At 46.6% G+C, this 6101-nt stretch overlaps 1 non-coding gene across 1 annotated transcript; it reads left to right on the top strand.

The window, feature by feature from the left end:
• The first annotated feature begins 5290 nt into the window (after positions 1–5290).
• Positions 5291–5364, top strand: trnat-agu (transfer RNA threonine (anticodon AGU)). Its single transcript has one exon. It is a non-coding gene; the product is annotated as a tRNA-Thr (tRNA).
• Positions 5365–6101: the final 737 nt, after the last annotated feature.

Genomic DNA, 6101 nt, shown 5'->3' with positions numbered 1-6101 from the left:
CATCCTGTACTTGGCAGTGCCCAGCTGTTGGGCTTATAAGCAAGGCCCTTAAACCTCCTGTGCTATAGGTCTTGTCTGATTCTGTCTTCAAATGTATGGTGCTTTGGGGAAGGAGTGTTAAAGAAATTAATTGTGTGTTTGGCCTAACTGATTGAGGAGGGGGGTAACAGGCACTTATACTGCAGGAAAAAGAGCAGAAGCTGTTTTTATATGATTGTTGAAGAGTTCATTTCCTGGTTTCTTCCCTTATCAGTCAGCTCCAAGAAAATGGCTTAGTCAGTGAGGAGACGAAAGGTCAGCGGACTCTCTGCTGGACCGCAGAGCAGACAAACAGCGAGAGGCCTGCCACTCCCCCAAATCCATGGGCACGTGTGAGGGCTGTGGTGGGATTTCTGGCTGCCCGTTCTCAGGGGCTCTGGGGCCATGTCCGACCACTGTCCCGTTTCCCAGCCTCTGCAGGCTGCCTCTGCAGTGACTCAGAAAGGTCATGTGTCCTCTCTGTCCCCAGCGGAGCAGTGCTAGCGGGCCGTGTCGGGCCGGCATCTGTGGTAACGTGCCCGGACAGGCCGAGGTGGCAGATGGCTCTGCAGCAGGCCACGGCCCCTCCTGCCTCTTCCGTGAGCATCTTCTCCTCTCCTTTCCCATCCTGGACCGCAGAGGCGTATACAGGGGCGGGATGACTGGGGCACTGGCCAAAGCTAAAAGCCGATTGGCCCGCTCCCTTGCCACTCACCGATTAGAGACATATCATTGGATAATAACAATTTTGGCTCCCAGTATAAATTATGGCACTCGTATGCCCCTCACCATAAAAAAAAAATCATAGAATCGCCCCTGCCAGACCACATGGTGTACTCTCATAGATTAAATATCCCCCAGCAGCCTCTACATGCCTACACTTCCCTCTGTTCTCTCTTCGAGTCCACATTACATTCACTACCTTCTATATACAGCAGGCTGCCTGTGAATCTCCATTATTTTTATCCCGTAGCCGTTACAGATGGTCAATTTCTGTTCTGCTCTGTCCTGGCTTTCCCGCTCGTTCCCCCAAGTTCAGACAGACTTTTTAAAGTGCCGTCTCCAGCCTTTCCACCAGGAAGAAGCCTTCACTGCGTGACCAGCCTCCAGACTGCTGTTATCCTCCTCCTTTACCTTCCCTGCCAGCCTGCATTGTCTGTCACGCTGCTGTCTGCCTTGCCTCTCTGACACAGCACACCGCAGTCCGTCATGTCGGTTAACAGTCTCAGGCCTCGTGGCTTACGGCACTGCTGACCATCACGTGTGGTGACTTCTCCATTCAGACGGACTCAAACTTCTCGTATGGCGGCTCTGTCCTCTGAGGCCGACGGCGGTATCTCCTAGGTTTCGCCCCAGACATGTCTGTCATGGGTTCCGTCCATTTCAGCTCCACTTCTGATGCTGCTGAGATGGAAACAGGAGATGACAATGGCTCGTGTAGCACGCTGTGGTGAACATTCCATCTCACATTAGTTTGGGCATGTTCCTCTCATGTTCAGAGCCCAAGACCCCTTCCGGCACGAAGAGTCCCAGTTAGCTGAACTTAGGCCTGACAGGAGGGATGGGTTATATAAACTGGGCTTCTAAAGTTCATGATGAAAATCTCTGTAACAGCTGCTCACGACTCTATCTGCCTTTCTGTCAGCAGCATAAGATTGACGCCCTTGATCAGAAACAGCGGGAACACTGTGGCTTTGGATCGACCCTTTCAGATTCCCCCCCATCTATCCCAGCGTCCGGGCCCTCTGGGATTAATGCTCTTCTGCGTTTATCACTTGAAAGGTTTCAGCCACTCAGTGCTGCCTACTAAGTATTGTGTTTGGATGGGTGTCGGTCAGTGGCCCAAGGTGCGAATCCTTCAGATGTGCTGTAGGTCGCCGACTCTTGAGGTCTGTAAAATCATTGTGGTTCTGGCTAGGGGATGCCGGTGCTCTGATAATACCGTCTCTCAGCATGAGTCATGGTTATAAATTTCTGTCCTGGAATCCAGATGTTGGAAGCAGAACATGCTGTCACAGAGATGCACCTTGCTCAGTCCCTTGTCCAGTGGGGGAGGGGGTGTCGTAGTCAGAGGTGACGGAGCTCATTTCATTCTCCTCTCAAATCAAGTAGCATTTTCAGTGACGTGCCTTTTTCCTCAGTACGTGCTAATATTTAGCCTTCAGCTGTTTGCTCCTTTAATTTTAATTCCATCTATCAAATCTACTAATTTATCCTGTCAGCGTTGGTGTCACTTCTATCATATCATAATATTTCAAAAATAACGATGGATAGACTGTAACAAATGACGGTAACAATCAACCAGCTGTTTATTTTCATGATGATGATTCATATTGTAATTTTTCACCATTGAATATCTGTGTTTCTTTTAAATTACATAAGCTGAACATTCAAGCCAGAACCTTTTATCTCTGCTATGCACATAACCCGTAACACGTCACCACTATGGAAACATAATAAACTGGCGCATTTATGGCCAGTAAACAGGGGTGTTAAGGGCATTTGGATGCCCTGGCAGATTCAAGGGGCCCAGCAGTTGACGGAGGCCCTTTAATACATAAAATGATACATAAAATTTGGCTGGGGGCCCAGAATTTCTAGGTACACCCCTGCAAGTAAATCGAGCTCTTGCATTTCCTTAATAAAAGGCATTTCTCAATATACATGAGTCTTGTGTTCCCGTTTGGCATCATCTTCCATTGCGAAAGACCAGCTTCGATACTCAAGAATAGAAGTACAGCGGTATGGGGTGCACACTAATAACAGTGTATTGCTGCCCCCACCACACAACGAACCACCTCCACGATGAGAACCTGAGTGCAGCCATGCCGTGGGTGATACCTCAGCACCATGCTAATCTGAATGGACCAGTGTGAGTTTTTTTTCCAGTGGCTGAAGTTCCAATCCTGCCACCAACCCCCAAAATTCCCAGTAAGTTTGGAGGAGCTCCTTATCGGGCTGGACGTAGATTAAGGTCATACCCGGGACTAAGCAACTGCAGGTTAAGGGCCTTTCTTAAGGGTCCAACAGAGTAGGATCACTCCAGGCATTCATGGGATTCCTTCCAAATGCTGGCACAGACCCCCAGCCTCAGAGCCACCACTTCGCCTATAAAAGTACGGAGGAAGGTAAAAATCCCCAGATGTCATTCTTGCCATGCCCCCAAAAAATCAAGGATACATTGGTTGAATCCTCGCCAAACTAGATCAATCCCATGATTCTTTGCACCCCAAGTTCATTCTTGGGAGGTAAGTTAGAAACACCAGTCTATAGTCCTAGCAAATAAATACATTTCTGTCACTGAAGCCACTAACAACCAGATTGTTTTAGATGTGAATCAAATTATGTCAGGAGTGATGGTGCAAATCACTAGAGGAACTGGAATGAACTGGATGTCTTACAGGGATTCTGTGATTTTAGTTCTCGCCTCTCTGTATAGGGACCATGAGAATGAAGGAAGAAAATCAGAGGAGGACACATTCATGTCTCCCGTCCGTCCAGGAATGTGCAAGACGGAGCTCTCCGCAGTGCTTGCAGCCACAGCGATGTGCTCACAGAAGTCTTTTCCATGCTAGCACATGTTTAATGGCTATATAGCCGCAGTGGCTTTGCCAGGACTTAACATTTTTCACATTGCTTTTGTCTGCATTCGGTTGCCAAAAGCTTTGAATGATAATAACACTCTTATCTGCCTATAACTCGATTACTGAAAATTGAGGCTTGGAATTTAGCTTAACAAATGGACACTAAAATGCCATGCCAGGTTTTTTGTAACACTGTTAAACGATCCAGCTTTCTTTTCCAAGGGCTTATTTTGTTAACAGTAGACATATTACATAATTATTCAACTAGTTTTTCACTGCAGCGATGCCTGTAAGTTTGGCGTGCACATCACCCTAGGCATGGCGTACATATGCTATACGCAGGCGAAACACAACTCCATAAAAAACTTTCGCTCAGATGTGTTTCGAATGCATGACGAAAGCACTTAACTAGAAGCAGACTGGGCTCCAGCACGCAGAAGGACATCTCTGTGGAACGAAGCCTTCCTTCTCACTTGCGCTTCAGAGGAATTTATCGACGTTCTGTCACACATGCTCCTATACCCGAAAATGCCAGAAAATCAAGCCAGTTCCCACCGCTTGCTCTTGCCAGGTGACAACCAAAGTGGGGTTCGTGGTGAGATAATGGTGTATATCGAGAGCATGTCGTTTGAACCGTAGAATCTCATTGGATGTGGAGTGAGCATTTCCACAACAAACACCTGGCAGCTGAAGGCTGTACCCTCAGAAAAAAGGGTAAAAACTTGCACCTTTGCTTGTCAGTGGGGCTGTACCCTCAAGGGTCTGCCAATTGTACCATTAGCTGTAGGCAATTGTACCTGTACAGAACATCCCAAAGGTACAAACAGCATTAATGAACAATCAATGGTGCAGAAATGTTCCTCAGAGTCCATTTCTGTCCCTTAAAAGGTACAATTACAAGGGAACAGCCCTAGTGACAAGCAAAGGTACAAATTTTTTCTGAGAGTCTACTAATCTCAAAAGAAGAGGCGTCTTTGTGTTGAGTTACACACTTCATTTCATTCGGCATGATAAAGATCATAAATATATGTAAACGTATGGTGTGGATACTTTTGTAGATTCCAGTAGGGGACATTTTAGCTGGCTGCATTTATAATGACTGTTTACTGTGTATTTGCTGGTCTCTGCTGGATACATCTATTCAGATAAGCAGCGACCTGAGAAGGACAAAGGAGACTTCCTGCAAGGCGGCACGGTGGACAGTGCTGAGGTCACACATCTCCATCCCCAACCCGGCAGCGTGCATGTTGCATGTCTGTGTGATTTTTCTCCGGCTGCTCTGGTTCCAGACTAAAACATATTCCTCCTGGGATGGTCTCCAGGCTCACCACAACTTTAAATTTATAAGTGTTATTAAAAATGGATGGATGAAATTCATTGGGAAACAGTTTGGGATTTTGTAACTGGATACGGTGAAGAGGATGCCTGGTGCTTTGCTTTGACAGCATTATTACCCAGATTTCCGCGTTTCATCCCACCCTGGACCGATGTCTTTGGATGACAAGATGATAGTTATTCTGCAGCCTAAAACTGCATCTCTTGCTTCAAACAGATGAACAGACAGAGCCCAATTTTAGCACATTTCAAGCATCCTTTGAAACACCATGCAGACAGAGCCAGCACCATTAGCAGGGCTTTCTGCTCTTTATAAATAACACAGCCCCAAGAACACTAGAACTATCGGTGGTGGCGCTGTGGCTTAGTTGGTTAAAGCACCTGTCTAGTAAACAGGAGACCCTGGGTTCAAATCCCAGCAGTGCCTTGGTTTAACATCAACATTGTTCTCCGGTTTTTGGGGTGGTATGTGGCTTGGTGGATGGAACTCGGAATCCGTCCGTCAGAAGGGCTCCGTTTCAAATCCTACGAGCCCTTGAGATCCGTAACGATGCTGCTCTCTGAACCAGAAGCAGCTCTTACCTGTATGCTTATGTGTCTCATGGCGAGCAAGACGGCATATGCAAAAACCAGCCAATTAATGAAGTGTCACTATTTTATTCTATTCACGTGACACATCTTCTCTCAGTTGGGCTGTACACATATTCAGCCTGGAACGTCCACTGGAAGGTTTGAAGGTCCATTGCTACTGATTCGGCCGTGTTACTTTAGGTACATTGAAGTTGATATGAACTTGATACAGATATAGTTTAACTGTTGAAAAGGGGTCAGGGCCAATTCTACTTATGAATACTACTTTCTGCAGCAGCTTTGTACCTGTCAATTTTGTTTAAGACTTCAACCATCTTGCTGTACAGGTTTGGTTGTCTGTGTCATCTGCCTCTCAAACATGGCTCTATTCCCAAAGGCAGCCTCCGTTTGAGTGGGAGTTTCCCTCCTGCCACCAGGTCGTGGTCATTGCTGTGCTCCATAAGCAAGACCCTAATGGATTAAAACCCTCTGCAAACTAAATGAAACCTGTTCAGTACTGAAACATTGTGAGTCAATGTGCTCCTTCACTTGCTCTCATTCTCGCTTATTGTTATTATAGAGGCTACAGCTGTT

The sequence above is a fragment of the Paramormyrops kingsleyae genome, chromosome 9 (assembly GCF_048594095.1).
Source record: "Paramormyrops kingsleyae isolate MSU_618 chromosome 9, PKINGS_0.4, whole genome shotgun sequence".
Classification (NCBI taxonomy): domain Eukaryota; kingdom Metazoa; phylum Chordata; class Actinopteri; order Osteoglossiformes; family Mormyridae; genus Paramormyrops; species Paramormyrops kingsleyae.
Note: the sequence above shows the minus strand (reverse complement) of the source record. Positions and strands in the feature narration are given on the sequence as shown.